Raw genomic sequence first — 16545 nt, 5'->3', positions numbered from 1 at the left:
CTCTTTGGGTTCTTTGCCAGGGAACATTTAAATACGTTATCAATGGCAAATACTGTTTTCTATGCTTGATTTCACTTCAAATGTGTGGGTGTTGTTGCGCTCATTGCAGTCAGAAAACATATGTTGGCCGATCAAAACCCTTGTGGGGGATGTTGCTTTCTCTCCCCAATGTAATGTTTCTGGTTAACATCTACACACCTGATTAAACTAGTTTGAGTGGTTAATTACTTTAATCCACATGTGTCAAACTCCTACCATGGGAGGTTCCGAGTGTCTGCAGGTTTTTGCTCCACCTTTGATTGATAAATGAAGGTCACAAATGACTAAGGAAATCCCCTCACCTGGTTAGGTTGTCCAGGTGTTCATTGAAATGAAAAAAGATCTCAGATCTCTCTCTCTCTCAGATCTCTCTCTCAGATCTCTCTCTCTCTCTCAGATCTCTCTCTCTCTCTCTCTCTCAGATCTCTCTCTCTCTCTCTCTCTCAGATCTCTCTCTCTCTCAGATCTCTCTCTCAGATATCTCAGATCTATCTCTCTCTCTCTCTCTCAGATCTCTCTCTCTCTCTCTCTCTCAGATCTCTCTCTCTCTCTCTCTCTCTCAGATCTATATCTCTCTCAGATCTCTCACATCTCTCTCTCTCAGATCTCTCTCTCTCTCTCTCTCAGCTCTCTCTCTCTCAGATCTCTCTCTCTCTCTATCAGATCTATCTCTCTCTCAGATCTCTCTCTCTCAGATCTATCTCTCTCTCTCTCAGATCTCTCTCTCTCTCTCTCAGATCTCTCTCTCTCTCTCTCAGATCTATCTCTCTCTCTCTCAGATCTCTTTCTCTCTCAGATCTCTCTCTCTCTCAGATCTCTCTCTCTCTCTCAGATCTCTCTCTCTCTCTCAGATCTCTCTCTCTGTCAGATCTCTCTCTCTGTCAGATCTCTCTCTCTGTCAGATCTCTCTCTCTGTCAGATCTCTCTCTCTCTCAGATCTCTCTCTCTCTCTCAGATCTCTCTCTCTCTCTCTGTCAGATCTCTCTCTCTCTCTCTCTCTCTCAGATCTCTCTCTCTCTCTCTGTCAGATCTCTCTCTCTGTCAGATCTCTCTCTCTCTCTCTCTCTCTAGATACAGATAAGTGGAGACTTTCTCTCTTTTAATTCAGCTTTCTTCCCATTTCTTGTGTTTTCAAAACCAAACCAGGTTGTAGTTTTAAAATACAAACCAACTGGAGGAGATTATTACAAATTTGTAGCTTAAAATAAGTAACCAAATCTCATTGGCCCAGGTAGTGTTTCATCTGTCAACCAACGACACACTATGCTCCTGAGGCTATGGCAGGTAGCCTATATCTAGGTTACCATAGTAGTCAACAGTTAGTATGACACATTTTTACGTTACAGTGTGGCATGTGGGGTAATGTTAAAGCCTCAGGTTTAGCTTTAGTACCAGGCGAGGTCCATTATCAGATCTGACCCATATGATTGCGTCATTGAAACCTATATCACCTTCGAACACACACATAGCACTGCCTTAATGGGTTTGAGAAGGGTCAGGGCTTGACGTTTAATGTGAACTCAACGTCAGCTCCTTAGTTGGCCAAACAAATTCCATCAGTCAAAGTTATGTGTATAGGGCTATTTTTTCGGACACTTTCATATCCACCTTTCATGCAGAATGGCTCCTGTCTCCAGCCGTAAGCTGTGTCCTAGTTGTAATACATCAATAGGAGGAGCATCAAAGAAGTGCAAGTTCTGTGGTACCAAAACACAGCTAAATGTAAAATTAGAGGCCCAAGAAATGAAGGCAACAGATGAATGGGCAAATAAGACAATGAAACATGGAAGATATGCAACCTTGGTTAATGAAGCAAACAAGCTGGTAAGCTTTATTATGTTTTCCTCTAAAAAGATGTCTGTATTTCTAGCTTAGGGAAATGATAGGCCCTATGCACTTATTTGTTGTCTCATTGTTGTTATCTCATTTAAGACTGTAAATCTAAATGTCATTATTTGACTGATATTTGTTGTGTTTCTGGAAGTCATTTTGTCATTAATGATTCCAGGTACATAGGTTCCACAAGGTAGAGGTATACCTGCTGCGTAGCAGTTATTCCACTTACGCAAATTCGCCAAAGTCAGCCCCTCCCTCTCCTGTTCTGCCGGCTGAAACTCTCATCCATGCTTTCATCTTCTCCCAAACACACTATTGCAATTCACTACTCCCCGGCACTAACTCCCAAACTCACACAAACTCCCTCGATAAGCTCCAAATGGTTCAAAACTCAGCAGCCCATCTTCTAACCCACACTAAATCATCCTGGCAGCATATCACCCCCATCCTCTGTGAACTCCGCTGGCTCCCTGTCTCCCACCACATTAACTAAGATCCTCCTGACCTATAAAGTTCTCCTCCACCTTGCTACGCCTTACCTCTCTGACCTTCTTCTCTCCTACAGTACCAGCCCTCATGCTCTCTCCGCTCAACCACAGTTGGCCACATTGTCATCCAGGTCCAAGCCCCAGAGTTTCAGTGACAGGGCCTTCTCCAGGGTTGCTCCTAGGCTCTAGAACTCCCTCCCCCCAGCTATCCGTGACTCTGAGTCCATCATCATCTTTCAGTCCCGCCTAAAAACCCACCTCTTCACCAAGGCCTACCCTTACCTCCCCCTCCACCATTCCCACACACACCTCTTCTGTTTCACACACTCGCACACACACTCACACATATGTGCAACACCTGCTCGCTCACTCACCTGCTGTCTCAATCACATACTCACACATCACACCCTTTCCTTGAGCCCTTCTTACCTCTATTTAGCCCCGTTTATACCTGGTTCTAACATGCATTATATGTCCTGATCTTGTCCACAGTCTGATTGTGCCCACATTTTCAGACAGGTGTAGACGATTAAAAGAAGCATTGTGATCAGATCTTCCTGACCACGTCTGGAGTTGACAGTGAAACCATTTAAATCATCCTGCCTTCTAAAATCATTGACAGGTGCCACCATTGACTTATGGAAGATATATGTGTCTTAAAATAAATAAATAAGTATTATTTTGAAAGAATATCTGTCAAAGAATTAGCATACAAGGACGCATGTTCGCGCCAAAGTATTTTGTTTAATGTTTTTATTCCTTTTGTTTAGTCTGCTGTTGTTTAGTTAGATTGTTCATTGTTTGTTAGTTTCTACAATTGTAAAGCTATGTATGTTTCATGTATAATTATTGTTATTATTAAAGTAGAGGAGGAAGTTCAGGCAAGCAACATTTCAACGCATTCGTTTCACATATCCTGTGTCGAAGTTTATTTATAAACTGGGTGGTTCCAGCCCTGAAGGTTGATTGGCTGAAAGCCGTGGTATATCAGACTGTATACCACGGGTATGACAAAACGTTTATTTTCACTGCTCTAATTACGTTGGTAACCAGTTTATAATAGCAATAAGGCACCTCTGGGGTTTGTGATATATGGCCAATTTACCACGGCTAAGGGCTGTGTCCAGGCACTCCACGACGCTTGGTGCATAAGAACAGCCCTTAGCCGTGGTATATTGGCCATATACCACACCTCCTCAAGCCTTATTGCTTAAACATACATGCTCACCTCTGCCAATTGGAAACTGTTGTCCACTTGTCGGTCCCATTTCCTTAATATGTTCTATTGCGCAGTGGCAATCAACACCCATGCCCCCACACTACAACCCTCCAACCCTCCTCCTGTTGCTGCCCAAGAACTGTCTGATACAGTTGACCCCCAGGAGAACAGCTACACCTGGATCCCCAATCAGGTTGAACCCCCGATATCCCCCACGGCCCAGGAGACCAGCTACACCCCCATCCCCAATCAGGTTGAACCCCCGATATCCCCCACGGCCCAGGAGACCAGCTACACCCAGATCCCCAACCAGGTTAAACCCCCAATATCCCCCACCGCCCAGGAGACCAGCTTCACCCCCATCCCCAACCAGGTTGAACCCCCGATATCCCCCACGGCCCAGGAGACCAGCTTCACCCCCATCCCCAACCAGGTTGAACCCCCGATATCCCCCACGGCCCAGGAGACCAGCTTCACCCCCATCCCCAACCAGGTTGAACCCCCAATATCCCCCACCGCCCAGGAGACCAGCTACACCCGGATCCCCAACCAGGTTAAACCCCCAATATCCCCCACGGCCCAGGAGACCAGCTACACCCAAACCAAACCAAAGAAGATGGGGAGAAAGTCCTGTCACCCTCAAGAAACCCTCCAACCCGCTGAGCATGACACAGTCAACCCCATCCAACCCTATCCAACTCCGACCAAGGAAGAGGAAATATGACTACATGCAAAAAGGTAAATTAGTATCTAACTTATATTGTTTATTCATAAATGTTAATGATGTCGATAACTTCAATTATGGTTTTAATAAATTAATAAAACAATTCCAGTGATTGATGGTCCCCTACTTTTCAGGAGGGAGGCATACTGTACGATCTTAGAAAAAAGGGTTCCAAAGGTAGAACCCTTTTTTGTTCCAGGTAGAACTCTATTGGGTTCCATGTAGAACCCTTTGTCTTAAGGGTTCTACATGGAACCAAAAGGGTTCTACCTGGAACCAAAAGGGTTCTACCCAGAACAAAAAAAGGGTTCTACCCAGAACAAAAAAAGGGTTCTCCTATAGTGACAGCCAAAGAACCATTTCTAAGAGTGTAGTCTAAGGCTAGGCATAGATGTAAAATGAATAATGCAAATGACTGTCCGCTAACTTTATTAGTGTTCTGGTGGATGGAAATTAAATAAATACATGGATGAATTGTTTCAGAGTGTCCAGTGCATCCGGGACAAACGATTTTCCCTATTCTCAAAATTCTTGCCAATAGAACTTCAAAGGAGGTAAATCTGCAGAACATTGAAATTCCTGTGACTGTATTTACAGGCTAATCCTAGTGCAACACCAATTGCAGTTAACTTGCAGTGCATAGACCTTGTAGTTAAAGTGGCAATATGTAACTTTTTGGGTGGCCCGACCAAATTCACATAGAAATGTTAGTTACAGATCATCATTCTACTTGAAAGCAAGTCTAAGAAGCAGTAGATCCGTTCTACAGTGTGCGTTATTTCTATGCTTCCTGTTCCTAAGTTTTGTTATTGAGTCTTTCACGTTGGTTTTGTACAACAGCTTCGAACAGCTGATATTAGCTACCATGACATTGCGGTGCGATTTCAGCATAGTGCAGCTTTAAAATAAAACAGACATTTGTATTTGTTGCATAATAAAGGGTCAGGAGCAGAAAGTGAGGTGGAAGCCATGCTCTGGATGGTAAGTTACCTTCAACTAATCTCCTAGAATGAATTGAGGATATACTGTACACTCAACACCATATGTATTTTGACAGTGAAGCTAAAATGTACAATTTGACTCTAAACTCCAGCCTTTTGGATTTGAGATCAAATGTTTCATATAAGGCGATAGTAAAAAAGGTCACCTTTTTACAATTTAGAAATTGATGTGTCTGGGTGGTTTAATACATAATCCACACCATAATTATTAACTTGACCGTGCTTAACGAGATATTCAATGTCTGATTTGTTATTGTTACCCATCTACCAATCACTGCCCTTCTTCATGAGGCTTTCGAAAAGCTCAATACAATACCTGACTGAGGGACCTTACAGATGTTCTATGTATGGGGTACAGAGGTATGGGTAGCTATTAAAAAACAATGTTAACCCCTATTGAGTCCATATAACATTATGTGATTTGTTAAGCCAAATTTAACTCGTGAACTAATTTATGCATGCCTTTATAAAATAAATCTACATTTTCTTCCACTTTGACATTAGAGTACACCATTTTGAGTTACTTGTTGACCAAAAAATCTAAATTGAATCAATTTCAATCCAACGTTGCAACACAATAAAATGTGAAGAAAGGGTATGAATACTTTTGCAAGGTACTTTATGTAGTTTAAATATTATATTTGAGAGGAGAAGAAGGCACTTGACCAACGTGAGATTAGGTGCAACCCTTGCTCACGATTATATATTGAATTATTTATTTTCTATTTCTGCTTAGAAACACTCTAAAAACATCCCTCTGCTTTTTACAGAACCACTGGACTATAGCCTGGAAACATGGTTTAAACTATGGTTCCATTTCTCCAGCCCCATCCCTCTGCTTTTTACAGAACCACTGGACTATAGCCTAGAAACATGGTTTAAACTATGGTTCCATTTCTCCAGCCCCATCCCTCTGCTTTTTACAGAACCACTGGACTATAGCCTAGAAACATGGTTTAAACTATGGTTCCATTTCTCCAGCCCCATCCCTCTGCTTTTTACATAACCAAGTTATTGTATGGGGATCATATTTAAGTAGTTGTTTTTCCCACCTGTGTTTGTGGGAGATTATTTTGAGTTAGTGCATGTTGCACCTCTGTCGTCACGGTTTGTTGTTTGTTTCTAGTTTATTTGTTTGTTTGGCTAAGTTTCACATTCTAATAAAAGATGTGGAACGATACTCACGCTGCGCCTTGGTCCGTTCCTACACACCCGCGTGACAGAATCTCCCACCACCAGAGGACCAAGCAGCGTGCCCAGGAGTGGACATGGGAGGACATCCTGGACGGCAAAGGATCCTGGACGTGGGAGGAGGTCCAGGCCGGATGGGATCGCCTCCCATGGGAACAGGTGGAAGTAGCGAGGGAGGAACGGCGACCAGATCTGGAGTCACGGCAACGACGGAAGCCCGAGAGGCAGCTCCCCAAAAACATTTTTTTGGGGGGGGGGGGCACACGGGGAGATTGGCAGAGTCAGGGTTTAGACCTGAGCCAACTCCCCGTGCTTACCGTGGGGAGCGTGTGACCAGTCAGGCACCGTGTTATGCGGTGATGCGTACGGTATCCCCAGTGCGCATTCACAGCCCGGTGTGCTCGTTGCCGGCTCCCCGCATTTACCGGGCTAAAGTGAGCATTCAGCCAGGACGGGTTGTGCCGGCTCAGCGCTCCTGGTCTCCAGTACGCCTCCTCGGTCCAGGATATCCTGCGCCAGCGCTATGCACTGTGTCGCCAGTGTGCCTTCACAGCCCAGTGCGTCCTGTGCCAGCGCCCCGCACTTGCCGGGCTAAAGTGAGCATCCAGCCAGGACGGGTTGTGCTAGCCCTACGCTCCAGACCTCCAGTGCACCTCCACGGCCCAGTATATCCTGTGCCTGCTCCATGCATCCGGTTTCCAGTGCGTCTCTCCAGCCTGGTACACCCTGTGCCTGCTCCATGTACTAGGCCTCCAGTGCGTCTCCCCAGTCCGGTGAGACCTGTTCCGGCACCACGTACCAGGCCTCCAGTGTGTCTCCCCAGCCTGGTAAGCCCTGTGGCAGCTCCCCGCATCAGGCTGCCAGTACATCTCCTCAGTCTGGTGAGACCTGTTCCGGCTCCACGTTCGAAGCCTCCAGTGATGATCCATAGCCCGAAGCCTCTAGTGATGATCCATGGCACGAAGCCTCCAGTGATGATCCATGGCCCGGAGCCTGTAGTGATGATCCATGGCCCGGAGCCTCCAGTGATGATCCATGGCCCGGAGCCTGTAGTGACGATCCATGGCCCGGAGCCTCCGGCGACGATCCATGGCCCGGAGCCTCCGGCGACGATCCATGGCACGGAGCCTCCGGCGACGGTCCCCGGTCCGGTTCCACGAAAGTGGGGGGAGCTTCAAGCGGAGGGGGGTCTGCGTCCCGCACCAGAGCCGCCTCCAATGCTGGCGGATCCGCAGGATGAGAAGGTTCTTCGTCCTGCACCAGAGCTGCCACCAACCCTAGACACCCCCTTCTTGTAGATATTGCACATACCATTTATTCCTAAAAGGATTATATGTTTCCCAGGGCCAACATGGATAGTGCTAGTCAGGCAACCACATATCACCTCTGGTACGTCCAATGGTAAGAAACAATCTAGGGACAATATTTTATACAACAATAAACAAGAATACATTTGAACTTTGATATAAACATTCAGCTGCAAAAAAATATAAAACACCCTGTTCATGAAGTGCATATTTGCCATCACTGTGGAGAGATATGGCGGTTGTTGGAGGAAGGGGCGTGTAGAATCCCTCTGTTGTGCAAGGGAAACTTTGCATGTGTAGAGACCTCGCAGTCTTCGCAGTAAAGCTGTTTCGACAGAGTCTCTACATCGCAGAATAGCCCTTTTCACATTGCATGACTGACAGATCTTCTGAGAAACATGCTCTGCAGCCAGCAGAGAATCTACGATCTCAGGCCTGGACTCCCTCCACCTATCCTGTGAGAGTTCCTTCCTCACACTCCAACTGTGTGATGCACCAGGCAGAGCAGGATTTGCACACTCAGGGTTTTCTAAGTCAGCTAGGAGGATGTTCATTTCTCGATGAAGTATTGCTTTTTTGAAAACACAAAAATGTGAAAAGGATTAAATTAAGAATATTATATAATTAATCTATTAAAACGCACATAGGGCTGTAAGTAGATGACAGCAAATATATCTCTGCACAATCTCTGGTGTGACAAGACAAAAACCTCAGCTTTGATTCCACAGCAAATTCAATTACAGGGCAGACCAAAATATTGAGTATTAAGTCTAAAATGGAATATCACACAATAGAACTTGATCCCATCGTCGAATAGATATTCTGAATGTTCTTAAAACAGCAAAAAACACACTGAGTATACAAAACATTCTCTTTCCCTGACAGACTGACCAGGTGAAAGCTATGATCCCTTATTGATGTCATCTGTTAAATCCACTTCAGTGTAGATAAAGGAGACAGACAGATTAAAGGAGGATGTTTAAGCCTTGAGACATTTGAGACATGGATTGTGTATGTGTGCCATTCAGAGGGTGAATGGGCAAGACAAAATATTTAAGTGCCTTTGAACAGGGTATGGTAGTAGGTGCCAGGTCCAACGGTTTGTGTCAAGAACTGCAACGCTGCTGGGTTTTTCACGATCAACAGTTTCCCGTGTATATCATGAATAGTCCACAACCCAAATGACATCCAGCCAACTTGACACAACTGTGGGAAGCATTTGAGTCAACATGGGCCAGCATCCCTGTGGAACGCTTTCGACACCTTGTAGAGTCCATGCCCTGACGAATTGAGGCTGTTCTGAGGGCAAAAGAGAGTGCAACTCAATATTAGGAATATTTTGTACACTCAGTGTATTTTGACTACAGAGTAAACTCTCCTCAAAGGCAAATGCTTCCAGCTTCCACAATTACAAACAGTGGTTGCAAAAGGAACAACACTGTGTAAACATTCCAATAGTGGATTTGAATGAATTCAACTAAGACTAATTCCATAATGTGGAATGGCAGATTTTTTCATATTAAAGGAAATGTGCATATTAAAGGAAATGTGCATCCTCTGCCAGGATGTTATTGCACTCCCCTACAGAAGTATTTGGACAGTGATGCTAAAATGTTGAATTTGTCTCTATACTCCAGCATTTTGAATTGCATTGTCGAGAAGCAACCAACAGGTAAGCATTTCGTTGGATGATGTTACCATCAGTATCCTGTACATACGACTAATAAAACGTGCAACTAGCCCCATCATTTGACGATGTCATAAGTATTTAGACACATTTCATGTATGTATTAAAGTTGTCAAATGTTTAGTATTTGGACCCATATTCCTAGAACACAATGACTACATTAAGCTTGTGAATCTACAAACTTGTACAGCTTGTTTTTGTTGTGTTTCAGATTATATTGTGCCCAATAGGAACTGAATGGTGAATAATGTGTCATTTTGTAGTCACTTTTATTGTAAGTAAGAATAGAAGATCTTGATGTAGTCATTGTGTGCAAGTAATATGGGACCAAATACTACACTTTGACAACTTTAACCCACTAAGTGATATGTGTCCAAATACTTGACATCTTCAAATTGGGGGGGGGCTAGACATAAAGTGCTTTAATTTCGAAACGGTAAATCAGAAAAGTCTGAAATACCCTGAAATAAAAGGTGACATTCTGTACTGTAACCTCATATCAAACATTTGATCTCAAATCCGAAATTCTGGAGACTAGAGCCACATTTAAAAATGTTGCATCACTGTCAAAATAAAGATGTAGTGCAGTATAATTCAGTAACACCAAGATAACCCCAATGTTGACAGTGTAACAATTTAAACATACCTATTTCTTCATCAATGCTGGATTCCAATCCACTGGTCCTTGTCTCTACAATAAGATATGCAAAAAAGGATTACATTAGACTTAAAGGGGCATTCAGAAGTTGATAAAGCCATTTTTGGGCTTATATTAATGATATATACCCATTGATTCTTGAAGATTATAACTTATTAATGCCTCATGGGTTTAATCCAACTGTCGTAACCCATCAGAACCCAAACTATAAGCTTGTTTTAGTCAATGTTTGCAAACAAAGTAAATGTAAAAAAACACTGTATAGCCTTAAAACATGGTTAAAACTATTTTTTTAATAACATTGATGGTAAGTTATTGCATCCATAGCTCTGTCTATAAATTGAAAGTGGTTACACTTCGCCAACCCCATCACTCAGCTTTTAACCAAAACAGGGGAGGGGAGTGTGCTTTGTTATTGTTTCAACTACCGATTACAGCTTTAATAAAAATATAATAAATGAATAACAAGGCCACTGAATAACAAGCAGTTCTATAGATTAATCTATTCAATCGCTCATAAATACCTGATTCTTCCTCCTCAGTGACTGGCCCAGAAGGTTGCACTAGTCTGGCTCTTGATGTACTGGCCCTTGGAGCTGAAAAAATTATTAATAAAAAGGTTTTTAATTCAAAAGATTTGCTGGAGTTCTGACTCTCTCCTTTCGTTAAATGTGTATTTTCATCAGAGACAGACAACAGTTAGAGACAGGGAAAGGTGGGATCAGACCTGCATGTAATGTATTATATGCTGTGGGTAGATGGTACTAGACTGGCCTATGGCACGGCAACAACCATTTGATATGCTATGATACAGTATGTTTGAAAGGAAAAAGTCAGACCAGGGACCAATAAAATGAAACACCTAGACAGGATGAAACTTACCAAGAGAAGTGGATGTAGTTGCCTTCCTGGTTTTAAGAACAATCTGTCCTCGCTCATCCCTTTGTCTCCATCTGAACCTAATCCCTGGAGGCTTGTTTGTCTTTTTCTTATTCTCCTAAAAAGTGCATTTAAATTATCCTGGCTGGCCCACTAATAAAAGTCTCCCACAAGCATGGCTTGCTTGTGCACATATGGACCACAAGCAAGACTTTTATTTTCACATAAGGTGAAGTGATTTGTCAGCTGAGGAAAGGCACCTGCAGTAGACCCACGTTCTGGCTCACTCACACAGCTAACATGTGTAGAGGTTCACAAGGATGCTAACAAGTGTACCCTTGTGCCTCATGCTCAATGGGCAATATCATTGATGCCTGTGATCAGATCATATCACAGTGTCTACGTTTAATATCACATTTGTGCCATGTGGGGTCTACTTTGAGAAACAAAAAGCAATGATAAATCATAATGCTGTGGTGCTGGGGTTGTGTTGGGAATATTTGTGCACGTATGGGACCTATAGGGGTTACATTTCTGGTAATGTACTACTTGTTACATTACCCGTTCTGGGTTGAGCTCCTCAGCCAGCCTTTTTGCCTCGTTAATGGCCTCGTCCAGTGGGTTTGTGGGTCCTTCTCTTGGTTGAGCTCCTCAGCCAGCCTTTTTGCCTCGTTAATGGGTCCTCGTCCAGTTGGGCTTGTGGGTCCTTCTCTTGGTTGAGCTCCTCAGCCAGCCTTTTTGCCTCGTCCAGTTGTGCTTGTGGGTCCTTCTCTTGGTTGAGCTCCTCAGCCAGCCTTTTTGCCTCGTTAATGGCCTCGTCCAGTGGGTTTGTGGGTCCTTCTCTTGGTTGAGCTCCTCAGCCAGCCTTTTTGCCTCGTCCAGTTGTGCTTGTGGGTCCTTCTCTTGGTTGAGCTCCTCAGCCAGCCGTTCTGCCTTTTTAATAGCCTCATCCAGTTGGTCTTGGGGGTCCTCAGAGGCCATACCATCTCAAAAGAAACAACTTCCAATCCTAACACATTCCTTCACATAGATGCAAAGAGCAAAAAGGGGAATATATAGCCTAATGTATAGGAGGCTAAAATAATATGTGAGAATGATATCCAAATATATGCAAGTAATGTAACAAAAATATCCACACAATCCATGTTGTGTATGCAACTTTCTTTATTCACCTTAGTTACGTAACCTTCCTTACTGGTTTAACACGTTTTTTTAAACCAAACACTTTAACAAACACAAAACAAATGTGCATGCATGCTGTATTTCTGACAACATGGGACGAACTGGCGACCTACCTGTTATCTGTCCAGGGTCCAGACATCTGGTGTGGGCGAAAAATCTATAAACAACAAATGTCACATGACCGGATGAGGTAACCATTCTTGTTCTTCTTGTAACTTTCCGGTAGGCCAGAAGCTTTCCGGTGTTTTGCTCCTTGTCACAGGTCGACGCAGGTATTGCACTTGATTTATCGTTCTCATAACCGTAGGTGCAGCCAAGTGGAAATACAAAAAGCTTTCTAGCTATTTCGCACTGACGGTAATTGTAACACAAGAATGTTTCTAGTGAAAAGGTGCTTACACTCCGAGCCATGTATTTACACTCAGCCAGCTCATAGTACAACTCCACCCTAGAGTTAGTACGGGTTAACGTTTTGGTCATTTTGTTTGGCCAACTACATTTAGGACAACAATGACTGCATACATTTCCCAAAATGTTATACGAAAATAAAAATGTTTTGGTATTGATGGACCATGGCAAGGCTGCTATTGTATTTTCAGTTACATTCTAGTCAATAAAAATCGTTTACACATTTGTTTTTTGTAAGAAATACATGGAACTACAACCGAATAAAACACCAGTAGCCATCATGCATTGCTTACATTCATTCTATACTGAAAAGTCTGTTCAGAAAAATCGAAAACAGTACGTATAGGCATACGACTACAATGTTTTAATAGGGATTAAATAAAGACTATATATATATATATATTCATAACGTAAAAAAAGAATAAATGAAATACAGGCTATCGCGTCTATGGTTGTTGCAAAGGCTTGTGTGTCGCCTACTGGTTAAATTCGTGTCTTTTCACACGAATTAAGTAGCACATAAATTCGTGTCTTTTCGCACGAATTGAACCACACAAAATGCACAAAAACGCACGAATTCTGCTGAAACACATTATGTACATATATGCGCGAATTGAATGTGAGGTTGGGCTGAAACAACAACTACCGAGTTGAAGGAAACAGTTGATGCGATACAAGAGAGGATGGATGGGGCACAGGGGCGGATTTTGACAGTAAAGGATGCCATCTCCCGTCTGAAGCAGGGTAATGAGAATCACGTGAAAAAGCTGGATATATTGTTGAATCGTGTTGAATAATTTTAGAACAGAAGTAGGAGAAATACGGTGAGATTGGTTCATCTGAAAGAGGGGAGTGAGGCTGGCGGTGGACTAATCTCCTGTGTGCAGAAAAACATCGCAGAAGCAGTGCCGGTTCTAGACCATTTCAACTGGGGGTGCCAAGCTGGGGCCAGTTGTACTGTTAGAGAGGCCAGTTACATTAGACGTTATTGTTGTCATATCGTTTTCTTCACTGCATTGCAGGCATTAGCAGGCAAAAGACCATGTTCATAATCATCATCGTTGCCACTGTCTAATAACGGATGTAAAAAAAGAATGATAGCAAAAATTAGTTATGTAAAAATTATTTCATACTCCACATTTAGGGGGGCCACAAGGGGGTCCAAAATTGTTGTCACAGGGGCACTGGCCAGGGGCACAAGGTCAGGCACACACTGGCATTCCCAGCGCCCCTGCTATTTTCTTGAAAGGGAAAGAAAATTATTTTCAAGGACAACGTGGATGCAGAGAGATTCTTGCTAGAGCAAGGTGTTTAGCCTAGATAAAGAAGACGAGACAAGGTAAAATACAAGTTGAATTGTATGCCGTTTACTATACAAATGAAGGTAGCCTATGTGTTTGCGGGACTCTGGGGAGTGTTACTAATTTAGCTTTTCAAGCTCATCTTTGACCATAAGGAAATTTGAGTTGAGACTGCAGGTTATTTTCTGCAGCATCAAAGACAGTTCTGTGATGATTGACTCATCGAGAATCAACGTTACGTTCCTAGTTGCTTTGTTTTATTTTGGGATTGGTTTTCTACGTTTATTTACGCTGTTTTATTGTACAGCTAGAGCATATTGTGAAATGTTATATAATGATGTTCATTAGAGTTGTCACGTGTGTTAAATGGGACACTAAACGCTCACAGACTATAATTACTCAGCACAAATATGGTTATGTAAACACAATCTCATGGAGTATAAATGGTTGTGGTAACCAAGTGAAGAGGAAAAAGATGTTGACAGGCGGATATTGTGTTTATACAGGAATCACATTTAACAGACACAGAGGCACTGAAATTTAGAGGAGGCTGGGTTGCAGAAATGTATCATAGCTCATTTAATTCCAAACAAAATGGGGTGATTATTCTGATAAGCAAAATACTTAATTTTGTAATGTTGAGGCAACACACTGATGAGTTTAGCAGGCTTATCTGCATTGAGGCTTTTATAAATGGGATTAAGGTAGTGTTATGCAACATATATGCTCCCAACAAGGAGGACCCTGATTTTAATCATGAGGTCAAAGTTATACTGGGAAATATGGAGGGGCAGATTGTTCTTGCTGGAGACATCATATGATTGATAGAAGTACATTTACAGGTAACTCCACACCACAGGATAGACTTGCAATACATATGCTAGCAGAAGATATGGGCCTTACAGATATATTGAGATTAGTCCATCCTAATGATAGAGAATATGCTTTTTTCTCCCACTGTTATAAGACACACTCCAGAATAGATTTCTTCTTGATATCTAATTTCATGGTTAATAATGTGATTGATTGCAAGATTGGGCCCATTGCCCTCACAGATCATGCTGTAGTAGAGTTACATATTGATATAAAGTCCAACATTTGAGGAAGGGTAGATTTAGTCTCAACACCATCACAAGATGTGATATTTATCCAGTCACTAGCAGATGATCTTAGATCCTTTTTTGAGATCAACATAGGCTCAACTGAAAATATTTCCACAGTATGAGAAACCTCTAAAGCATATATTAGAGGGAAAATAATAGCACATGCATCCAAAAAGAAGAGTGAAGGGGCTGAAGCAGTAAAAAGATTAGAAACCAAGATATGTGGTTTGGAAAGGGATTTGGCAAGACATTTCACAGAAAGCACATTTTAGAAATTAAAATTAAAATTTCAGTTGCATGAAATGTATAACAAAAAGGCAGAATATGCACTATTTAGACTTAGAAACAGTTTTTATGAGGGAGTTGAAGACAGGCAGGCTACTAGCAAGACAACTAATCATGCAGAACACTTCTAACGTAATTTCAGAAATTAAGAAGGGCAATAAGATGGTGAGCTCATCCAAAGAGATAAACAGTGTGTTTCAATGTTTTTATGAAGATTTATATACATCCTCCGGTTCAGCGAGCCCCATAGATATGGATACTTTTTTTGTCTGCTATAGGATTATCAAATAGCCAGGTAGAGGACCTGGACTGTAATATAACAGAAGAGGAGGTTAGAGAAGCCATTTTATCTATGAAAGCAGGGAAATCACCTGGTCTGGATGGCCTTCCTGTAGAATATTATAAAAAGTGTATTGAGATAGTTGTATTGTCAGTTGTTTACCAGGAGGTACTTAAAAATGTCTCCCTTCCGGACACTTTTAATGAGGCTTTGATATCGCTGAATCCTAAAAACGATAGAGATACTACAGAACCTGGACATTTTTGAGCTGTCAGCCTCCTTGCGATACACTTAGAGAAGGCATTACCTTATAATGAAAGGAATTCATACATAGTGACCAAGTAGGATTTATTAAGAACAAGACCTAAACTGATAATGCATCTCATGTGGTTAAACCTCTCAAATATAGTTTCTATCGCTGCTGTCTCCTTAGATGCCAAGAAGGCATTTGATAGGGTAGAGTGGGCTTTCTCTTAAGAACCCTAGAAAAATTTGGTTTTGGACCTGACTTTTATAAATAAATAGGGGACCTTTTTCCAATCCTGATGCAACAGTACTTATGAATGGAATTATGTCTCCTTTTTTTTGTCTTTCTAGAAGCACAAGACAGGGTTGCTCGCTCTCCCATCTCCTGTTCACCGTAGTTTTAGAGCCTCTTGTGACAATGATAAGAACAGATCCAGAAATTAGGGATGTACAGTGAGGGAAAAAAGTATTTGATCCCCTGCTGATTTTGTACTTTTGCCTGCTGACAAAGAAATGATCAGTCTATAATTTTAATGGTAGGTTTATTTGAACAGTGAGAGACAGAATAACAACAACAAAAATCCAGAAAAATGCATGTCAAAAATGTTATAAATTGATTTGCATTTTAATGAGGGAAATAAGTATTTGACCCCCTCTCAATCAGAAAGATTTCTGGCTCCCAGGTGTCTTTTATACAGGTAACGAGCTGAG

The sequence above is a fragment of the Salmo salar genome, chromosome ssa06 (genome assembly GCF_905237065.1).
Source record: "Salmo salar chromosome ssa06, Ssal_v3.1, whole genome shotgun sequence".
NCBI classification, from domain to species: Eukaryota; Metazoa; Chordata; class Actinopteri; order Salmoniformes; family Salmonidae; genus Salmo; species Salmo salar.
The sequence above is the reverse complement of the archived record's forward strand: the minus strand, read 5'-3'. Positions refer to the sequence as shown.